The 24140-nt window shown below is 36.4% G+C and overlaps 1 pseudogene; it reads left to right on the forward strand.

Moving 5' to 3' along the window:
- The first annotated feature begins 1845 nt into the window (after positions 1–1845).
- LOC110199054 (START domain-containing protein 10 pseudogene) lies at positions 1846–23456 on the forward strand (annotated as a pseudogene).
- The last annotated feature ends 684 nt before the right edge of the window (positions 23457–24140 follow it).

The raw sequence follows: 24140 nt of genomic DNA on the forward strand, positions 1-24140 counted from the left end.
TTTTTAAAAAATATATCTGAAGTATAATAGATTTTATCAAACCTCTTTCTATTTCAATTGTGTTTCTTATGAACAGCATAATTTTTTTTTATTTTGCTTTGTAATCTATTTTGCTATCCACTTCAATTTTATTCATGTTTATCCCATATTCTTCTTTTCTTAATACCAACAAAACAGTATAGACCAACCTGAACTCCATCTTTGAACCTTAATATCACTAGGGTACTAAGATACTATTGTATCTTTTCCCATTAGATTATGAAGACTTCTTTCTATAGCCTGGGCTGTGTGGTTGCTAGTCTGACTATTTGAAGCTCAAGTGTATTTATTTGCCTTTCTGGTTCCTTCTTACCCCTGAATTTGCCTTTCAAAGCTTCTACTCAGCTCTGGCCTTTTCTTCAGCAATGTTTGAAAAAAATGTTTTCCTATTATATCAAAGGTTCATTTTTTTTTCCTTGTAGAATTATGTTATTTTATAGGGTAAGTTGTATTTATTTATAAGCCTTTAGCTTTAAAAGAATTTTTTTTAAATATCATATTTCAAGATCTCTCTTTTTCTTTTAATTCTGTAGCTATCAAGTTCTATGTGACTATGACTGCAATTTCTTGGAACTTGCACTCTTTCTTACAGCTTGCAGCATTTTTTTCCCTTTTACTTGGAAGTTCTGGATTTTGGCTATGATACTCATGGGAGATATTATTTTATTTTTCTTTTAGGAGGTAACAATTGGATTCTTCTTCATTTTTTTTCTTGGAATATAGTGTCCAGATTTATTTTTACATAATGATTTTCAGATAGTATGATGATTTGTAGAATATTTTTCCTTTCCTTATTTTCTAGATCACTTTTTTTAATATATGCCTTGTATTTTCTTTTTCATTTCCCCCAACTTTTAATTTCTTGTTGATGCATGAAGTCATTGATTTCTATTTGTCCTATTGTAATTTTCAAAATCCAATTCTTGAGTATTACCACCATTCATTCTAAAGTAATAATTCTCTAATCCATTATTTTCTTCCTAGCTTTCATCTCATTTATTGTTATATTTTATATCTCTACCTTCATTCCCTCTAGATACCCATGTAGTACTTGTGGCCAAGCCATTATTTTCTCCTGTGATTTACTTATATATATTGTGGAGTTTTTATTTCTTCCGGGTTTATTTCTTGAGTCTGTCTCAGAAAATTATAACTCTTCATTTCATTTGTCATTGTTTTTCTGTTTATTCATATTTGACACTATATATTTTTGTCAAATTCTGCTCCTTCTCATACTCTTAGATGATGTGGCAATACCTTCTTTGTTGCCTTTTTGCATAGTCTCAAACCTAGAGTTTCTTCCAATCCTTCCTGTGACTTTTCACATGCCCTAACTAGAAACCGTTGAATTACTGTTGAATTGTCATGAACAATAAATTAAAATCAATTCCCACCCCTTTTATAAATTCTTCATAAAACATATTAAAAGAAAATTTCAAAAGTTTATTTCATTTTCAAAGTGCTGATGACTTTTTTCACCATGTGTCACGCCAGTGAATTATTTTGTAGTTACTACAATAGTTTTATTGATATAATATCTTACAATAAACACAAATAACAGGCCACCAGAACTATCCAGCGTGCTACTCTGACTGTTAACACCCACTTCATCATAATGATTCTGGTAGTAGGCTTTCTTCAAGATTCCAAGTGTTTTAGTCCCCAGGTATTACTCTGACCATATCTTCTTTTTTGCCTCCTGATATAGCTTAATGTGAGTATTTTGTACACTAGACATCCTGGGTGCTAATTTGCATATCTCCTACTGTGAGTTCAGGTGTAGGAAGCCTGGCTTCTGGGTTGAGCATGGACTACTTGGGCTTTGGATTGGCTCTGTTGCCTCCTGCGGGTCTGGTGCAAAATTGCCTCAGCACTATGCTGGCAGATGCTGGCACCTGCTATGACTCTGGGTTTACCCGCCTGTATAACAGATGCTTATATGGTAGTCTGGCCTTATCAACTGTTGTGGTTCAAGAAGGCTACCTAGTGGCTAGGATGTCCCTGTTGCCTGTTATCTCTGGGGTGGAAGTTGCCTTCAACTCTTTTTTATGTTGTGTGTCCAGGCTGCTTGCATGCTAAGCCTTCCATCTATCCTGGTTTCTCTCTCCTCAGAGGCTCTACCATTTTCCAACAATAAGCTTGTGGAGTACTGGACTAGATAGAGGATCCAAGAGCCATTTTTATCCTCTATTTTATTTATCACTCTAACTTATAATACATTTTTAGAGCTTTTCTGAGGATTTGTGGGGATTCTGGACTGCTGCTGCTCCTAATACACTGCCATTTTAGTAAAAAAAAATATAAGAGATTGAATTTAGAGAGATGGGAACAGGCCAAAGATTAGCAAATATCAGAAATTATATTATTTCCAAATGTAGGTGACCTGAAGTATATCAGTGACTTTGGACCCCTATATTTACTCATTTCTAAAATACATAGATAAATATATAGTGAGATAGCGATATAGACAGGCAGAGAGAGGGAAAGAGAGAGAAAGAGAGAGAGAGAGAGAGAGAGTGAGAGAGAAGAGAGAGAGAGAAGAGAGAGAGAGAGAGAGTGTGAGAGAGAGAGAGAGAGAGAGAGAGAGAGAAGGAGAGGGACAGAGGAGAAAGATAGTACCCCAGAATTCTTAGTGCAATTTTAAGCTTTATTTTTATGTATATATGTAGCCACTGATTGAATATATTGTCTTCCCAATGGAATATAGGCTACTTGACGGGAAGGGCTGATAAATTTTTAGTCTTTGTATCCACATTGCCTGGCACAGAAGTGATTAATCAGTCTACCTATTTGCATTTTAAATTGATACTATATAGGGAAATACACACATATGCACACACAAATATGTTTTCTACCATATATACATGCATCAGAGGCAAGCACTATAGACACAAATATAAGATGAATCTAGAAGATAATAAAGGAAGAATTGGGCTAGATTGAATTTTGAAAATTTTGCATTGGTTTCAACAATTCCAAGTTGCTCTTTAATAATACAAAAGCTCACATTTTATACATAAATAGTCTTCTAGTTTTGTCATATGGCTAAAATCATGCATTATCATAATCTCCTAAGAATAAGAATTGCTGATGACAAAAAGGGCAATGAACAAAGCATGATAGGCAAGATCAGTCTGTAGAATATTAACTATGACTTCTTTGCTAAAAGTGGCATAAAGGAAGGAATATCATTCAGGAAATGTATGATTAGAAAAGAAGGTGAGCCAGTCATGAGTCAGATTACTGACCAGTACCCACTGAATACAGTGAGAATGGGAGGGGAGGACAGGGGTGTGTGAAGCAGAATACCTAGATGAGTATCTCTGACATTTTATATAGATCCCTTTGAGAAGGTTTATCTTAGGAAATAAAGATGAACTGCACTACGAAAAGGCATGAGTAGGAGGTTATGTGGGACACTGAAAGGATTACTCACATGAATCAGAAATTTTTTAAAAAATTAAAATTTCAAAGTGATATTATTATTAGCCAAAAAGGACAAAAGATAGGTCTGTACAAAGTGCTATTAGAAATCTGAAGAGGAAAAGAGACCATCTGACTGGATGACCTCATTGAATTCAGAAAGAAAGCTCAGAATGTCTCAAGAGTGCTTTCTTTTATGAATTCTGCTTCATGTCCAACCCACTGTCCAATGATTCATCTTGAATCAGAATGGAAAAACAAATGAGTAAAAATATTCTCATTAGACAAGTAGGGCAAAAAGTGTGCCTTCAATGTGTCTTCAAACTACATTCCAAACTAAAGCTAAATGGGATGGTGATAGAGCTATGGTCCCTTGGACTTGAATTAGAGATGAGAAAATATAAGCTGTCTTTTGCATTTGTATTCCCAACACCTAATCCATGTCTGGCATATGATAAATTCTTATTATTTATTAATGTTTTTTTTTAAATCAGCTAGTTCATTACAGAGTTCACTCCTATAGTTCCTTCAGAAATCTGGGAGGTGACTATATTCTCCATCTTTAATGTATCCACAGCACACAAATTTGTCTTCCCTTATTGCAATTAGACTGTGTCCTGATGAAAGAACAAACTGGATTGGGAGTCAGGAGACCAGTTTCTCCTTCTTACTCTTTGGGAAGATGACTTTACCTCTCTGGGCTTCATTTTCCTCATCTATAAAATGAGGGAGTTGGTCTACTTGAATTTTAATGTCCCTACTCAAAGTTGAAGTGAAGTTAGATCTTTGTGTATGTGCATTAGTAGACTAGGGGGCACAGCGTACAAAATTGAGACATTCTGACATTTGCTACTAGAGTTACTTCATAACATGCATGCAGTTATTTAAAGTTACATTTTGGTACAAAACTACTGTAGTGACTTCCATTTTTTTAGAGATGGCAGCCTCACTGCCACACGGATCAGTAACTGTACTTCCTGTTTCTCACACAATCTATATCTTCGATTATAAGCACTAAATTTACTTTGTACAATGTGTGCCTTTTTTACATCTTTTGCAAGATCATATTTATTTTAAAATAAAACATTGGATAAATTCATTTGTATTAGAAAAGAGTTTCTGTCCATATTTAAGGATGTTCATTGATGAATTTAGAATTTGGTACAGATGTTGTTGTGTTTCTTCTGGATGTTGTATCTCTTATTGGACCTATCCAGATGAAGAGACTTGAAAGAACCCCACAGAGGGGATAAATTTGGTCAATTGTACTACTTATCTCATAATACTAGCCAACTGAGAATTGTGTGCTCAAAACAACACATTTGAATTAATTAATGTCCTACTGTAGAGATGACAGAGGAACATTTATTAATTAATGCATAGATACACTCTTTATCATTAAACATTGGTTATCGGCTAAACAAAATTCTTGTTAACATTAGCCTCTAGCAGCCTGATGTTGATTACAAACCTGTTTTAACAGCCATGTGGTACATGATATCAAGATTTTTGGAACAACATTATATTCATATATGTATGTTTATGTGTATACATATAGATATATGATGTAATATATATTTATATGTATGCATGGATATATTCAATTTAACAATAATTTACTAGGCACCCACTATATTTTCAATTGTATAAACATTTACTAAGTAACTTTAATAAACCAGGGATTGTGTTAGACTCTGGGTATACAAAGACACAATCAAAAAGTTTATAATCTACAAGTACATAGATAAGTGAATACAAAATAATTTCAAAGAACTTTGAGGGTAGGATGAATTCTAATGACTGGATAAGTCAACAAATAAATATAAAGGTAATGATATAATGATACAATGGGATAATTCCCCTCTATTTGCAAATGAATTAAGAAAATTGGGAATCCAGCAGACATATAGGCAAGATCTGTAAAGCCAGGTGTCAAGTTGCAAGATGAAGAGAGAACTTCAATTCCATCTGATAGTCATTTCCCCAAATGTTTTATTGTTTTTCTTTCTTTCTATGGAAATTAAAATACATCCTTGAAATTCGTAAGACCACTGAGCCTTGTGGGTTTTCTTTGAAATTTCAAAAGGCTTTCCTGTATTTGAACACCATCAAATCACCACATCCTGCTGTGCCATCTCAGCTAATGTAAATCAGAGAAATTACCTCAAAAGGCTCTCACTGGCCTAAAGAAATATTAGAGAAATCTTATAAAGCACATCAAAGCACCACCATACTCATCAGAGGTGTCATAAAGAATGCACAAAGGAACACAGGGTAGTTGAGGAGCTGAAAAAAATACCCATTTCCATATCTCTGTTTCCAAGGACTTTGTCACCTAACCCAGTATTGTTGTAAAAGACTTCTGAGCCTTCTTTTTTGCTCCTAGTCAATCTTGCTTTCCATCCATTGTGCTCACTGGATTGGAATATGGATAGATCATTCTTCCTAAGGAATCACTTTCATCTTGGCATTCTCTTGAACAAAAACCTATCAGATAAAGTGCCACTCCTCAGCCCAGCTCCCAGGATCATCTATTTCCCTGATTCTCCTTACCTATTAAAATTGGTTTCTACCATTCCTGAATATAACTGACTCTTACTAGTATAAGGTATTAGTGACCATCTTCTTTGCCTCCTCACTGCCCTTTTCATATATTGTGTGCATCAATGCATATTTCATTGAACACAGTACCCCTCAAGAAGACCCCATCCAGAAGCAGAGATTGAGCCTCAGACAGGATTTGTTACAATGTGATGTGACATGATGCTAAGAAAACATGTCTCACAAATAGAGGAAGGTTGGTGGAAATGCCTGCTCCAAAGGAATTGTGGGAAGTTTTTAGTATGTTAGGATCTAGAGGGGCCCAGATCTCCCACAATAAACCCAGTCTAGGAAATCAACAAAATAATAATCAATACATGATTTGTAGCATTTTCCAATTGATGGACTGAACTAGGTGGTTGGGCAGATAGAAAGAATGGAGTAAATATGAGAGATGTCATAGATGTAAAAAAGATAAGACTTAATGAATGATCGAATGGAGAGGGCATTGCAGTGTAGAATTGAGAATGACTGATGTGGACCTTGGTGACCAAAAGAATGATAGTACTCTATAAAGAATTGATGGACTTTGGACAATAGGTGGGTTTTTCAGGAAATAGACTGAGTTCTATTTTGGAAATATTGAGTTTGTGATACTTATGGGATATCACATTAGAAAAGGCCAACAAGGAACTGGTGGTATGGAATTGGAGTTTATCAGAGACAGTAGGGATGAACCTTTAGATTTGGAGTGCATCTGCATAGCAATATTGATTGGACTGATGGGAAGTGATGAGCTCACTTATGAGAAAACATGGAGACAGCAAAAAGAAAGATCTGGGACAAAGATTTGGATTATACCCACAGTTAGAAGGCAGGATATGAATGCTGATTTAATAAATGTGACTAACAATGAGTTGTCAGATGTAGAAAGAGAAGCAAGAGAGAAGAATGTCACCAAAACTCGTTGAAGAAAGAATATCCAAGAGTAGGTGGACAAAATATCAATGCCCCCCGTAAATCAAGTAGCATGAGAACTAAAAATAAGGCATTCTGATATGGCAACTAAAATAACATTGGTAACATTGTGCAGAGAAGTTTCAGTTGAATGATGAAGTCAGAAGGTAAAGGGCTGAGGAGAGAGTATGGAAACAAAAAGTATGGACAGATTTTTAAGAGCTGTTATGATGAAAATTAAGTATAAAACACAACATAAATTTGGGCTTTTCCTGGAAGGTGATGTAGTATAATGGACAGAGTGCTGGATTGACATCAGGAAGACCTGGAATTGTCCCTGGCATCCAGAATACTTGGTTCAAATCCTAGTTCATTATTGTGAACTGCATCATCCTAAACAATCCACTTTAATTCTGTGTGCCTCAGTTCCCTGAAGATTAGGTACAATTATAAAAGCTCCTATCTCACAGGGTTGTTGTAAGGATCAATGAGATAATATATGTAAAGTGTTTTGCAAACTATTTACATATGTGAGTTATTATAATTATATCTAAAAGAAAAGATCTTTAAGGCCCCTTACAGAATATCCCTTATATGGCTTTTGAAGAGTGTATACCACAAAATAAAAAATCTAGGGGCTAGAAGGGGACTTGGAAGCCATCTCGTACAACTCTCTCATTTTATAAGTGTGGACAATGAACCCCAACAAGACTAAGTGACCATCTCAAAACCATACAGGTAATAAACAGTAAAGAAATGATTGAAAGTACTGTTCTCTAGCTCCAGAGTCACTCTTTACCATGCCACTTCCAATTGCAAGCTAAAGTAGTTTCCTTTTCATTCTGCTTCCTATGAATCATTGATATTTAGGCATATTTGGCTTAACTATCATATTACATATACAGTGAAATGCTCTAGAACATATCGTAATGAAACTTAGAGCACAGCATTTGGTTTAATGCTAACTCTTTCTAGTGTGTCTATTTTCTTGTTATATTAGTAATAGACACAATCCTACAATGAAATCAATGAAAATATGCTCCCTTTTAAAAGCAAAGTACTCCTTTACTTGAAATAAATTACTTCTGCTAGGCAGATCATTTGACTCCTGAGAACAGGTAATTCACATCAAATAAGCATGTACTTTACTAGAGCTAAGCTATGACTAACAGTAAGCTTTTTGATTTGTATCACTGTGCCTCAGTTTCTTTATTTATAAAATATGATTAATATTATTAACCTACTTCATAGACATCTATTATGAAAAAAGATACATTGTAAGGTGAATACATTTCTCATTACGTTTTTGAAACTCAACTTTCAGTACTCAGACACTTAGGCCACTTCACCCATATCATTAAAAAAAGACCTCTCGAGTTTCATAAGTGTTCAGGAGTTATTTTTTAGTGTTGTTGCTACTGCTGCTGTTCACTTATTAAAGGCCTACAATTGATGGGGACTATAGGATAGAGGGAGCAATAAATAATGTCATTTGCAATTGGACAACTCTTATAGAATTGAATTCTTTTCAACTGGGTGCTTTGTCTAGTCAATTTCATTCTGGCAGCTTTGAACAGGAACTTGAATGTTTCCTCCTTCCTTCTGTTCTTTGTTAAAATGATTTGTATGCTTACTTCCTACACATCACTTGATAAATGAACCTCACATTGACCTATTATAATCTGTTTTGTGTTTCCTTAGACACACTTCAGATCACTTCATTTTCAATTTCAGGTTGATTTTAGTTTTCTCAAAAGTGAAATCCTGATAATGTTAACTAGTATGCATGGTGTGGATAGGGTTATGTAAACATGTGCATCGCAGTCCTCCTAATGTCACTCAAATCTAACCTGATATTGCCTCTTTTCTTTGGCTTGCCTTTGAAAAAAACAGTTACTCATGTCAAATTACATTCGAGTTCTGGGTGTTTTGACTGCAAAGACAAATGTTCAGATGCTGAGGTCTAGGGCTGTTACTATAAAATGCATTTAAGTGGTAACAATTTGGATTCAAGTTCAGTTTACAGGGCATCTTTGAGCTAATTCATTGCACCCAAAATATCATAGTACACATCAGGAGAACTGTGTGACATCATTTGGGAATGAAGTATTTCTATAATTAGAGAGTGATAGAAAGGTCATCAATAAGCAGGATAAATAGCTGTATACTTGCTTCCGGAATCTGCCAAATTTAACCCTGAATTAGCTGTATTGTTCTAGAAAAATGGTAAAGTCATATAATCATATAGGTAAAGATGGTGAAATTTGACATTTTTATGTTTGCAGTCAGGTGATTGAAGGCCACAACATCAAAGTGGTTTGTGTGGAGTCAGAGACGTAGTACAACAGAGTCAGAATCAGTTCTGACTTCCAGCCAAATGGTCTAACATTCCCTCAATCTAATATTATTCTTGTGAACATTAGCAGGCAGAAAACAGAAAAGAAGCAGGTAGAAGAAAAGGAACACTTCTTTTTCATTGCCAGACTCTTTATATTAATATTAAATACAAAATAAATGTCATAATATAAAACACGAAGAAATATTACAAATATAATCGCTAATAATTGTCATCTTTTTGAGAAGGTAAGCTTCCAATTAAATAAGTTGACACGGTTTCGTCCAGAATTTTTCTGAACTCCTTAGCATCACAGAATTGCAGAGTTGGAAGAGTTCCTAAGTGGCCAATTGTTGAATTCATACCATTTCCTCTATAATACATTAAAAAAAAATTCTTGCTTAGATGACTCCAATGAGGAAGAATTCACCAACTCCTAAAGCAATCCATTCTGCTTCAGATAACTTTTTTTTTGGCTAGGCAATGGGGTTAAGTGACTTGCCCAGGGTCACACAGCTAGTAAGTGTTATGTGTCTGAGGCCAGATTTGAACTCAGGTCCTCCTGAATCCAGGCTGGTGCCACCCAGCTGCCCCCCAGATAACTCTTAAATATTAGAAAGTATTGTTGTGGGGTTTTTTTGTCCCTTTACTTCAAGCTTACTTGTTTCCTTTCCAGTTATAAGTCTACATTTTTTTTTGACATTGCTTTTCAAGCTTTCTGTTAGTGGTAGATGCAAAATCATGTACAATCCTCAGTGTGACTTCTCTTCACTTGATTTTTTTTCTTTCTGGATACTTTCAGTAATTATTCTTTCAACTGGATTTTTACAACATCTCTGGGTTATGATTTTTTTATAACCACAATTTCTTTTCCATTTCTTCCTTCTAGTGCTTTCATTTCAATTATAAAATCATTTAAAATGATTTTACCACCTTTACTCTTGCTTCTTTCCCCCTCCCCCGAGTAATTCTAGCTGAAATTTTGTCTAAGCTGAATGTTTTATTGAGGACTTGATTGTAGATATTTTGGAGTCATTCTCTTTTCCCAGGTAGGTGTCACAGTCAATCTAACACCTTTTTATGATGGTATTCTTTTTTATTTACTCATATTTCTAGTCTTGCTTCCTGAATTAAGACTTGGTGTTAGGGGCCAGGCTCTATAAATTCCTGAGTGAAGGTCTGGATCTTTCTTGGTTCCATTTTGTATTTCTTTTGTGTTACCTTCCATTTTTCCTCCAGGTACTGAGTGCTATGTTCTTCAAGGATCTAAGGGCAGTTTAAGCTGGACTATACCAAAAGCTTTCTGATCTTAACAATCTACAACCCACCTGGGGTAGCTTTTCACACTTTCTTCCTTCCTCTTCACATCCCTACTGCCTTTTTCATATTCACATTTGGGTCTGACAAATATAATTTTGAACCTCCTCCTTTTGAAGTTCTAATAGAGTCTTTCTTGTTCCACCCACCCTCTGCTAGAAGGAAGGTTCTATGTGTTTAGGATGATAGAACTGCAGACTTTACCTTGATCTGAGACCCATACCTGGTTTTACAACTGTAGGCTTTAGATTAATTTATATGCTGGTTCTAAGACCCTACTTCACAATTGTAGGTATAACTGTTGTCTCTTCTGTTCCTGCTCCAATCCAATAACCACTTCTCACCCTAGTGAGCCATTCCTGCACTAGGTAGATCCTATGAGGCAAGTACAAATATCATTCCCATTTCCCAGATGAAGAAATTGAGGCAAAACAAAGAGTAAATGATTTAATTATAGTCACATAATTAATGAGGTAGGATTTTCTCTCATGTCTTCATAATTACAAGTTCAACACTATTTTTCTTATCCCACACTGCCTCTAATTTATTAAATGCCTACACAGTACTTCTAATCCATGACACAAGTTGATTTAAAAGAGATCTAGGGGCTTTAATGTACTGCAAAGCTACAAAAGAGTCAATGATATGACACAGATGCCAAGATGGTTAATCTGACCTTACGCTATACTTACGAGAGAACTGGCATCTAGGATTAGAGGTGATAGTCCCACTATCCAACCATTGGCGAATGGTTGATCATATTTGGAATATAGTGTAGGCTTCTAGGTGCCATATTTTACCAAATATATTAGTAAGATGTATTCACAGGAGAGTAATAGGATGGTAAAGGGTCTTGTTATCATGCAAGGATAAATTGAAAGACTAGAGAAGCCTTGAGTGATATGACATATACACAAACACATATACATACATACTGTCCATGGAGAAAATACGTGTGTATGTACATATATATATATATATACATATATATATATATATATGTGTGTGTGTGTGTGGGTGTGTGGGTGTGGGTGTGCGTGGGTGTGTATGTATGTATGATATGTGAAGGGTTGTGATATGAAATGAGAATGGAAAAAATGAAATGTAGTCTCAATATGTCTAGTTGGACACCCCCAGACCCATATTCCTACTCCCACCCCTTCCTGATCTTAATACCCCAAAGTGCTCCAACCCTGTCAGATTGCTTTCCCAAACCACTTGACTGTTACAACTACACTCACAGTTCTAGGTGTAACCCTTATGGCTAGCTACTGTGGGTCTTGAGTCTCTACCATTGTGTTTTTCAGTGATAAATCAGGAAAATGAATTGAATTTTAACAAAGGCATTTACTTGAAAGGCAAAGTAAGAATAAAAATGATTTAACCTTCTATCCATACATATGGTGATTAGCTCTATCATCAATGCACATACTGTCCATGGAGAAAATTGATCATAAATTTAAAACACCATGGTGGGGAACACATATGGCCAAAGCAATTCATAGCATTGGAATAGTAGATGGTATCAATGTATTTTTTTTTCTTTTCAGGGACTATTCCATAAAGTTCAATAATGGGACTAACCTCTGGGCTAGACTAGACTCCTCTATTTTGTACTACATATATCCGTTAGGTTTGATTTCTTCTATGCTGTATTGGGCCACTTTGCTACTGGCTCCTCTGCTGGGTCAGGTCTTTTTGGTGCCACAGTAATGGCATACTTTTTAGAAAGGACAAGAGACCCTTAGCCTGGAATTTGTAAAATGACCTCTGATTGTTTTCCGTTCACTAGTCACTAAGGGACTTCAATCTTCCAGCCAGCAGGTACCAGTACGAAGTCATAACCTCTCTTCTATCAGGCTCTGAGATCCTTTCTTTGAACAATTTCTCTATTTCAGAGCTAAGTCCCCTCAGTGACAACCCTCACTTTAACTTATGGTGATTAGTATATTTATCAACTATGTATTGCCGTAGGTTAAGTCAATAAGGCAATAAACATTTTTCCAACAATCACAAAAAAAAGTTTTCTGCTTGACAGCTCTCCATTTTTGAACTCCAAAGTTCTATTGATCTTATGCAGATGAGCAGCTGAGAAAGTAAGCACTGAAGCATTCTTTTGCCTGGGAATTACAATATTTTCAGGGTACTTTATTATTGTTTGTCAGATTCAAATCTCTCATATTTTTGTTTTTGCTACTTTCAATGTGAAAAAGCAAAGTCTGACAGGTCATACCCTCACATAAGGAAAATTTTCCTAATAATCAGCACTATTCTAAAGTGGAATGGTACGGATTACAAGGTACCAATTAGCCAACAAGTATTCATTAAGACCTTTACTTGCCAAGCACCATACTAAGTTCTGAAGATAGATCTAAATAGGTAGGCAAAAATAGCCCCTACCCTCAAGGAGCTTATATTCTAATGGGAAGGCAACATGTAAATAAATAGGTACATAAAAAGTATAAATAGAAAGAGTAGATCAAAGGTGAAAGTACTGGGAAAGACAGCAGTGGCTTCTGAAAGACAGGGAAATCTTCTGGCAAATGATGGTATCTGAGATGTCTTAAAGGAATTCAGAGATTCCAATAAGGAAAGGTGCAGAGAATGAGTATTCTTGGCATAGGGAAGTACCCAGTGATTACAAAAACATGGAGATAGAACATAATGTGTTATTTGAGGTACAGTATGTTGGATCAAAATGTTCCAAATTCTGGAGAGCATTAAATGACAAAGGACTCCACATTTGATCCTGGAAGTAACAGGGAGTCACTGGACTTGATTGAGTGGGGGATGACAAGATCAGATCTATGCTTTAGGAAAATCACTGTGGCAGCTGTGTGGTGAAGATGGTTTACAGCAGGGAGAGAATTGACACAGAGAGAATAATTAGAAGGCTATAGTAATAATCCAGGTGAGAAATAATGTGGGCATGAACATGAGTATTGACTCTGTGGGAGAAGAGGTAGGACTATATATAAGATTCTTATTGGCGTATTCAAATCTCTCATGTATCTTTGTCTTTGCTGCTTTCAATCTGAAAAATTAGCAAAGTCTAAAAGGTCACACCCTTACATAAAAACAAATCCTTATGATCATCATTATTCTGAAGTGTAATGGGCTGCCCTGGAAGGTTATCAATTGATCAACAAGTATTTATTAAAACCTTACTTTATAGAGATGACAAAATTTAGTTTTTGAAGCATGGAGTTCCTTTTCACTAAAAGTCTTCACGCAAATGCTGGCATGACCACTTGTTGGGTATCATGCAGAGGAGATTCTTTTCATTTCTGGGTTCATTTGGCTTCAAATATTCCTCCCACTACAGAAACTCTCTGATTCAGAGAAAAAAAAATCAGATTAACCATGGGAGAGATGACTGAATCCCCCTAAATAACCTATAAAACCACTTTGAATAGTCATATATGCTAAAGGATTATCTAGAAAAGCTATCTCCTCACCAGTCCTTTATGGGGCAAATTTTAAGATAAAGAGATTTTTCTCTTATTGAAGTGACTAGTAGGCTATATTCTCCATGGTTGTTTAACTACATATGGGAATCTTAGGAAACAAATAGTAGCCATTAGAATACGTTATGTGTGTGTGTGTGTGTGTGTGTGTGTGTGTGTGTGTGTGTGTGTGTGAGAGAGAGAGAGAGAGAGAGAGAGAGAGAGAATGAGCACTACATTTATAACAACCAGGCAACTGGAAAGTTTATTGAACAGTCAGTGTGATAATTAAGGCCATCTCTACCATACTTGGACATATTTTGTTCAAATAAGGAAAGTCAATTAAATAAAAGAAAGAGAGAGAGAGATAAAAACAATCAAGATATAAAAAAGGTTTGATATGTCTAATAAATTATTCTAGAGTGGTAAGTGATAGAGCAATGCCTGGGCTACCATGCCCTTTTGCCAGAGCTATAGTATGGAGAGAAAGAGATACATTTTGGAAGGTGTTCAGCATTACTTGGCTTAAGCCTTCACTCAGAATCAATGTTTTCTTTTCTTTCCCTTTCCTTTCAGAACAGCCAAGAAGATAGACACATAATTCACAAAATCACAAGTTTTGTTTTGTTTTAATAAAAAGAAAAAAAAACATTATTGAATAATCAATTCAATACCACAGACCCTACAATACACCTTTCCTAGTAATACCCATCAATGAAATTTTCCCACAATTACTCAAGCTCCTACTTACAAAAATCTCACAGGTACTTTCCAAAATTATCTACTGTTCTTTGTGATTGTTTGGCATCTTATTTCTCCATTATCCTTTGGTTCTCTCAGTGTAGCCACTTGTCCATGGACTACAGGTATCTCCTGTGCACCCGTTTCTGTTTCCTTTCCACTTCACCCTCAAATTAGATCTGATTCCCTGGACAGGTGTGGAAAAATGAGTTGAATTACATTTGTAAGAAATAAGCACATGTATGGAAAGAGATTCATATTTTCATTATTACTTAGACTCCTTTTCAGCATCATTCTTAAGGATCCAATAAGGAATCTGAGAGTTTGTGGCAAATCCTGCTTCAAATCCCCTGTGAAACTCTTTCAACTCTTCCAAATGATTAGGACAGTAGTTGTTGAACAGCTGTATTTAGATGTCTTCCCCTTCAAAAGATCACACACAAATTTGGAGTAGTCCATAAAGAGCTAGAGTGAAAATACATCAGGATTTAGGAAGGAAGCTTCCCCCACAGAAAATACATTTAGGAGCATTCTTTTTAAAATAATTGTTTTTTATTTGGAACTTGCTCAATATGAATGAGCATGAACATTTCCATAAACAACAAAGAAGATGAAAAGAGAATTGTATGTGAAATCATGAATCTTATTATATACAGCTTTTATTTTCATTAAATATATCTTCCCCCCTTCCCCTATTATGCTAGTTGCAAAAGTATCTTTCTTGTCTGTGTTCAACTCTGAACTTCTAAGATGTTCTGTTTATTTTTTTTAATGTTTAATTGACTTTTTTTTTCCTGGTCCTTGGCATCAATATCCCTAATGTGCCTTTCTCTTTTCTCCCTCAAGGAAAAAGAAAAGAAAAACAGAAAAACAAAGGAATAATCTAAATCTGAATATTAATGATGTCCAAAAAATATACCTCATCCTGCATCTCTACTCCATCACCTCTCTACAAGAATTGGGAAGTATGTTTCATCGTCATTGGTATTTAGCTATCATGATTGGTCAGCCATTCACCAACTGATGGATGCCTGTTTTGGTTTCGAGTTCTTTGCTGCAATAAGTATGCTATCACGAATTTTTGTATATGTATGTATATATGTATAAGTGTGTTCTTTTCTTCTTTTTATATTTTTGGATATACATATATATGTATATGTATATATATATGTGTGTGTGTGCATTATATATATATGTATATATATGTATATGTATGTATGTATATATGTGTGTGTGTGTGTGTGTGTGTGTGTGTGTGTGTGTGTGTATATATGTAGTAATGGCATCACTGGATCAAAGGTTATACACACTTCAGTGATTCGGGGTGTATAATTATTAATTGCTTTAGAGAATGTCTTAACCAATTCAAACCCAACCAACAGTGCATTAGTATATCTATGCTACCACATCTCCTCCTCTCCAACAATTATCATTTTCCTTTTTTGGGAGTCATCTTTGTCAATCTAGTGCAAGTGAAATGGAATAACACAGTTGTTTTAATTTTCACTTTCTTATTATTAATTTGGGGCATTTTAAATAGGTATTTTTTATTTCTTCTTTTGAGAACTGACTGTTCATATCTTTTGACTGTATAGTGGAAGGAGTAGTTCTTGTTCCTATAGATTTGAATGCATTTCCTAAATAGTGAGAAAGCTTGATTTACTGGTTGGCAAGATGGCCTCAAAGCTAGGAAGATCTATGTTCAACTCTCTCTTCTAATGAATAGAGCGCTCCTTGAAGAGAACTGCTTCCTTTTTGTCTTCATGTCCCCAGTGTCTACCACAGTACCTGATATTTAATAAGTATTTAATAAATATTAGTTATCTGATTGATCTTCTCTGTAGTCATGCTATTATCCATTCTATCTCAGTTGAGTCTACAAGGGCTTACTTTCTAATTGTGTTCTTGAAGGCTTTTCAAGGAGAGAGTAAGTCTGCTAACTTACTTACTTACTTACAAAGAGTAAGCCAGACTTACTCTCCGCTTGAAAAGTCTTAAAGAACATAATCATTTCTATACCACAATGAAGTAACAGAAATGAATGGATAACTACTACATATGTGATTTGTAAATATATGACTATATTTTAAAGGTAATTATAATGAACAACATATGGCAATGTTATTCAAAGAAGATAAATATGAAAATGGTTGTCCTTGGGTGGTTCAGACTTCATGTTAAGCTTGGATATATCATTCTTAGGTATTGAAAAATAAGATCATGTCTTAAAGCTGAAAGAAGGTTCACAGATAATGTAGGTCATTTTGTGGGTAAATAAACTGAGGTCCACAGAGATTGGCTTGTTCAAGGTCATACATTCTCCAAAATAAGCATTATGCACAGATCCGGGTTATGTAAATTATAAATATCTTTCTTAGGCGTCCATAGTGATCTGTACACAAACACATGCAAAGAATCACAATCTAATTGCTGGTTGGGAAGGCATCCAGCACATTGTTATAGTGCCACAGCCATTGTAAGAAACATTTCCAGAATTTCTTTTTATCCTCATCCAGGTTCTTACTCTAGCCTTAATGTTCTGCATTAAATAATTGATTCTCAACCTCTGCAGGTGTGATTAGGAACGCTGACACAAAAGGAATGGGGAACATGCCCTGCTCAATCACGTCATTATTATTTGCCTTTCAAATATTGTTCATTTGAGTTAATCAGTGCTGATTCTTACCTCTGGAATCCTTGGCAGGGGTACTTAGCCAGCAACTGTAACCAAAGTGGCATTATTCAAAATTCCGGTCCTTGTATGACTGCGATACACTGCCAGTACAAGTTCAGTACAGCAATAATCATAGATGACCTTATTGAAAAATAAAATTTAAATTCAAGGTGCTGTGTATATGGAGGGGGGATGGAGTAGATTGAGATGAAATTCAAGGGTGGAAAAGAATAAAGTATCATGTAACTGTAGCCTGCTGCTCTAGGTAAATTGAAACAGAAGTCCAAAGATTGCTTGAACAAGGAAAGGGAGTGATGGAAATAATGCTAATTTAAGAAGACACACCAAACCATAGCAAAACAGAGTAAAATTCGGGAACCAAACAATGGCCTAAAATATGAAGTCATGAAACAATATTATTTAGTGGTTGAGAATGTTAACATATAAAGAGGGAGGCTGTGTGGTACTGTAGGAAAAAAATGCTGAACTTTGAGTCAGAAAACATTAGTTCTAATCCTAGTTCTGCTGGACAAATCACTTAATCTACCTGGATTTTAATTTCCTTATCTATAAAATGAAGGCAAGGGCTGGATTCATGACCTTTAAATCTATGATCTGGCTCAAAATCTATGATCCTATGACATATCACCTTCTAAAACTAATACTTCTCTCAATGTCAATTTCTTAAACATTGAATGTGATCTCTCTAAACCATGGGGACACACAGAAGGGCAAGCCAAAAAGCTGCCAATTTAGCAGGGTATATAATTAAATAATCTTTTTTATTCAAAATATTTAATCCTGGCTTTGGAAAAATATAGCATTTTAGCATCAATATCATTGGCCCTTCTCATTTCTGCTCTAGGGCAGAGATTTCTGCATTATCTCAATTATGCTGAAAGGTTGGCAAGGATAGTATTCTATTTAACCACCATTATAAACTGAGACCATAGGACTCAGTGTAGCCAAATGCATCTCTCCATTGATTTTGCTATCAGAGCTATGAGTCATCTAAGAAAAGTGTCACTGATGGGATGTATGGATGTATGTCTGCGTGTGTGTGCGTGTGTGTGTGTGTGTGTGAATGCATATGTATCTTTATATAATATAATCTCTTATAGACAAATTATACAGCTGATGATGTTGCTATGAACACTATAAATGCAAATAGAGACAAAACAGTCTTCTCACTAAGTAACCACTCAGATAAGCATCTGTGGTTACTTTTGGTTTATTGTTATTATTTACTTCTCCAGATCTTTGCCTCAGGGTTTTTGCAATGTTTTTCCTCATATTGAGTACTCTATTTCCAATTGTCACACTTATCCTGTCTGATCCTCAGCAGCATAAGCCATGTTGTTTCCAGTTATACTTCACTGTTCTCCAAAAGTCTATATGATTCTTTGGTTGGGTTTTTGTGGGGTTTTTTGGGGGGGAGGGTGAAGGGGGTTGGTTTTTGTTATTGTTGTTTTACCCTGTGCTTTTTGAGTTGCAATGGAGGTATAGTAGCTATAGACTAGTGCCTTGCCAGTACTTAAATTACTAATGATCTAGTCTCATCAACTGATGTGACCTGTGGCTTGTTAATGTCACTTATGAAATTGATCCAGAAAGTGGAATGTGATCTCTGTGACAAGATCATGGCTTTCCACTTATATTGTCATTTGGATAGTTCAATACTACTGGGAATCTTTATTTTGTCTCTATTTTGAACCAATTCTATAGCCTTGTGGCCTCAAACTCAGATTTTATAGTGACTAAATTTTCTCAGCGTTAATCTATTCATACTACTACTACTACTACTACTACCTAAATCTTGGTTTATTTTCATTACATCTTGTTAATTCATTTGCCTGTTCATCTTAATCAAAGATATTAAGCCTTCTCTCATCTATTCATGCTTTCTTTCCTTAATAAATGGACCTCTCATAACACTTTGTTATGCAACCATCTAATGCAGTTATTATGAAATGTGTATTGTAGCTTGTGTTTATCCTCTAAGTAGACTGATTATTTGACTATTATATCATCTCCTTCAAGAAAGAAGGAAACCTGCGTTTATTATGAGCTTACTGTATAATGCTACTATATAAGCACTATACTAAGCACAACAATTTTTTAAAAATTTTTGATCCTCAAAACAACTCTACTTGAGTTTTCCCAATTTTGCAGTCGAGGAAACTGAAGCAACAGAAGTAATTTGTCTAGGATAGGGGTGCGGAACCTGCAGCAGCCTCAAGACCACATGTGGCCCTCTAGATCCTGAAGTACAACCCTCTGAATACAAATTGCACAGAAAAAATCCCCTTAATAAAAGGATTTATTCTGCAAAACTTGGACTCAGTCAAAACGCCACATCCGAACAACTAGAAGACTACATGTGGCCTCTAGACTGCAAGTTCTCTACCCCTGGCCTAAGGTCACATGGTAAGTGTCTAAAGAAAGGTTTGAACTAAGGTCTTCCAGACTGCTGGCCCAGCACTCTATGAACTGCCACATTGAACTGACTCAATACCTCAGGGGCTAGCCAAGGACTCTGTACATAGTAGTTACTTGTCCTTCATTTTCAAAGAGGACCAATGACTATACAGGGTGATATCTTGACTCATGCCTGAATTGGATTTATGTGAGATGGAGTTTCACAGAGTCATCAGCCTCACTCTCTCTTCCAGAGTGGTCAAAGTCCAGTGTCAAGACAAAAGTCAGTATGACTGGCAGTGGCCCAGGATGTAGTGGGTAACCTTGGCTTCTTTGATGTTTGAACAAACTCTAAGCACTCCACAGCACCTGTTTCAGCCACTTCCATGGCCATTGGAACAAATTGTTCTCATCTATCCATTCTGCTAGGATTCACATATTTGGGGTAGACATTCCCCTAAGTCACTGATGGGTTTGATGACTGTCAGTTACCCTCAACCTGCTTTAGCCTGTCTGCCGAGACAATTTACCAAGGTGTGGCCATTGTACATGTCATAACTTCTTGGAGCCACAGATGAGAGCTGGGTGACAGGTAGACACCAAAAGTGGATAAGCAGCCCTGAAAAGGGCTGAGCAAACCCTCAAACCAGTCCTCCTTGAATGCCTATACATCCCCTGCACACAGTAAGCCCTTAATAAATATTTATTAAGTTTTCGTGTTTTTTAAAAGACATCCATTCATTTAAGCTCTTAATAAATGCTTAGTGAAAGAAAGAACAAACGTTGTTAAATGAATCAGGAGAAAGGACTGCATAATATACCTTGGAGAAATGGCTCTTTCACCTGCCACCCAGCCCACTATACCCTTAGGGCCAAGCAATGTCATTCCAGGCTCTCCTATCTCTTTCCTTCACAAGGGAAGAAACTAAGTTATTCTAAGATTAGCTCTTTAAGTATGTCTAGGAGAAAGGATTCATTAATATTTCATTTTGATGTTGGGCTACCCAACTCTCATAGGGAGGGGTCCTTGGAATATGTTGACCCTTGGTTCAGTATGCTCTGAGGGTCTGAACCTGAAACTACAGCTCACTGAACCCACATTGATTTATTTATCATTCAGTATAAAGTGGAAACATCTACCTTAGAGCAAACTCATTTAGTCGAGTAGTAGAATCAGAGGATTTACACTAGGATATTTCCCTAAAATATAGGGTACATTCCCTCAAAAATATACATATCATACATACATAGCATTAAGCTATTAAGGTTTAATTCTGCAGTAAGATTTTTGGGACACCCTATGGCTTACTTACTATTTTTCTCCAATTAACTACTTCAGAGGAAAGGAATGTTTGATTTCTGTCTGTATTTTCAGGTACTAGCACAGTGTCAGGTCCTAGCATGTAGTCTGTGCTTAATTAATTCTTCTGAAATTGGATACTGTGGTTGATTTGGAGACAAAAAGACCCGAGTTTAAATCCCAGCTCTGCCACTTACAACCTGTGTGGCCTTGGATGCATTGTTTAATTTCATTAGATTTTCAGAAGCCTCATGTACAAAGTAACAATGGGCTAGATCACCTCTGGAGCAGCAAGGTGGCACAGTGGATGGAGCTTCAGGCCTGGAATCAGGAAGACACTCACTAGCTATGTGACCCTAGGCAAGTCATTTAACTTGTTGGCCTCAGTTTTCTCATCTGTAAGATGAGCTGGAGAAGTAAATGGCAAAACTTTACAGTATCTTTGCCAAGAAGACCTCAAATGGGATCATCAAGAGTCAGATGCTACTGGGAAAAAAAAAACAGTAACAAAGCAACAACAACAGATGACCTCTAAGGTACATTCCAGATATGAAACCTGCAATATTGTGAATTGGCTATATGAAAAGTATACATACTTTGTGATACCAAAGTGGATACTCAGGAAATGGTACAAATGGAGCTCTTTTGGAACTTTTTAACTTTTGGGAAAATTTTTATTTTTAGGTTACATAGCGAAATTTGACACTGTGTACGTGTCCATTGCCAGATAACTCAGCTGGCACACCACCATTAATAGCCCCTACAAAGATTCATCGTAACTTTTTTACTTTTGAACATCATTATAGCACATCATCTGTCCTTGAATTTTCTGACCCATTTAAATCAATGACTAATTAAAACTAAGCATTCACTAAATGATCAAATGATCCATAGTTGTGGCTACATATAATCTCTTCCTTGATTTTGTTCATGCTAGAAAGAAATTGAATCCATGGAAAAAATAATAGTGTGATGGATTAGCAGTCAGATGACTAGAGTTCAAATTACCACTCTAACATTTGCTACATATATGACTTTGTGCAAATTCCTTAATCTCCCTAAACCTCAATTTCTTCATCTGAAAAAGAGAGCATTGGACTAGCCGGCCTCTGAGATTCTTTTCAGCTAAAAATCCATGATTCTATGAATGGTCAGCAAGGTATACACTTCAGTGCCTCTTGTTCTTGGTTTCTGCCTGACCATTTGCTTCTGCTGTGTTCTGGAATTTGGAAAAAAGTAATTGGGACAATATTCCAAGATAGATCCATCATTCTTTCTTCCTTGACCCAGAAACTTCTTCATATGGTTGGCCCCAATGGGAATAAACTCATTCTACTATTATATCAACTGTGAAACTACTACTATTATATCAACAGAACAAGAAATGGTAGGGGGTGGGGAGAAATAACTCACTGGTCCCAGGTTTTACCTGTTAGTAGCTCACTTTATTGTGTTCACTTCATTAAAACCAAGAGAACGTTGCAGAGCAACCAGGTCACGTGTTCGAAAGAAGTCAAGAAAAATTGTCAAGACAGCATACAGGTGCCTGATGACTAGGGCTTCCAGAACTTTAGGGCTGAGCATGAGGCTGAAACAGTCTGGAACCTGACCTAGAGCAAAGGTGGCCTGGGAGTATGGATAATAGCTGTGGGGCTAGATGGGCCCTTTCACAAGGATTCCAGATGGAGTACTGAAATGTGCCAGCTAAAACTATCCACATAGTGCTGCATGACATCGAATACTGTAAGAATTGATTGAGACTTTTGACATCCCTGAAGAATCATCATGTCATCACATTCCAATCCTGGGTACCCATGAGAGTCGATTACAACATTATGACCTACATAGTCAAGTACCCAAAATACCAGCCCAAAAAGACCTAGTAAGAGGTGAGCTCATCCAGAAGGGGCTTCTTCATCCAGAGCATAGGCTCCAAGAGCTATGTCATCACCTACGTGGCCCAGGTAGAACTCAAAGGCCCCTTAGCCAAGTGGATAAAAAATAAGTCATCTGTTCTTAGCTCCCAAGGCAATGAAGATGTATGAGGCATGGACAAAGCATGTAGAATGGAAACAGAAGCATTGGCATCATTTCAAGCCATACGTAAACCCAGAGCTGAGTCCCCTACCCAGGGTGGCCCTGTCAGAGCTGTCTGTCCAGCATGCAGACTCCCTGGAGTACATCAATGAAAGCACAGTGGCCAAGAGCCGGGATGAGTGGGGTGGGGAGAGTGAAGGTGGTGATGACAACTCCTCTCCTAACTAAGGGACTCCTAGAACACAGGGGAACCCCAGGCCAGTTTCTCTCTGTCCTGTTGGAGAGCAGGGAAGGAGAGGGCTGGAACCTGGGCCATGCTACTCTACATCCTCCTCCTTCTCCCAGAGAAGCTGGTGAACAGTCCCCTTGCCTGGAGGGTGGTGATAACCCTTTAGAGTACCTCCCTCTTCCAACCCAGGCTGGTCTCCTTCTACCAGGGCAGGAGTGGGAAATGGGAGGGCTGATTTATAGCCCCCAATAAACTGATACAATAGGCAAAAAATAAACAAATGAAATGGGAGAGGGTTTAAAAGAAAATTAGATAGAAAAAAAATAACAAATTTTGTTTGGAAGAACAAAAGGTTAGGAACTTCAAAGAAACCAGGGGAAACAAAAAAGATGTAAAGGAAGCCCATTCAGTACTATCAGACCCTAAGCCATATTATAGGTATTGTTGAAGTGTAAAATGGATAATTTTGATTATTTTAAAATAAAATTTTCTTGTATAAATTAAACCTATCCAGCCAAGAATGGAAGGAATATAGAATATTGGGGGGGGGGTGAAACTTGCATAGATAATCTCTCAGATAGAATAGGATTAGGTTGAAATGTTGTAGTATAGAAAATGACAAGCTGGTTGATTTAGGAAAACATGGAACCTCTTGGACTTATGAATGAAGATGCTTTCCACCT

Source organism: Phascolarctos cinereus, unplaced genomic scaffold (assembly GCF_003287225.1).
Source record: "Phascolarctos cinereus isolate Bilbo 61053 unplaced genomic scaffold, phaCin_HiC Scaffold_5;HRSCAF=322, whole genome shotgun sequence".
Taxonomy (NCBI): Eukaryota; Metazoa; Chordata; class Mammalia; order Diprotodontia; family Phascolarctidae; genus Phascolarctos; species Phascolarctos cinereus.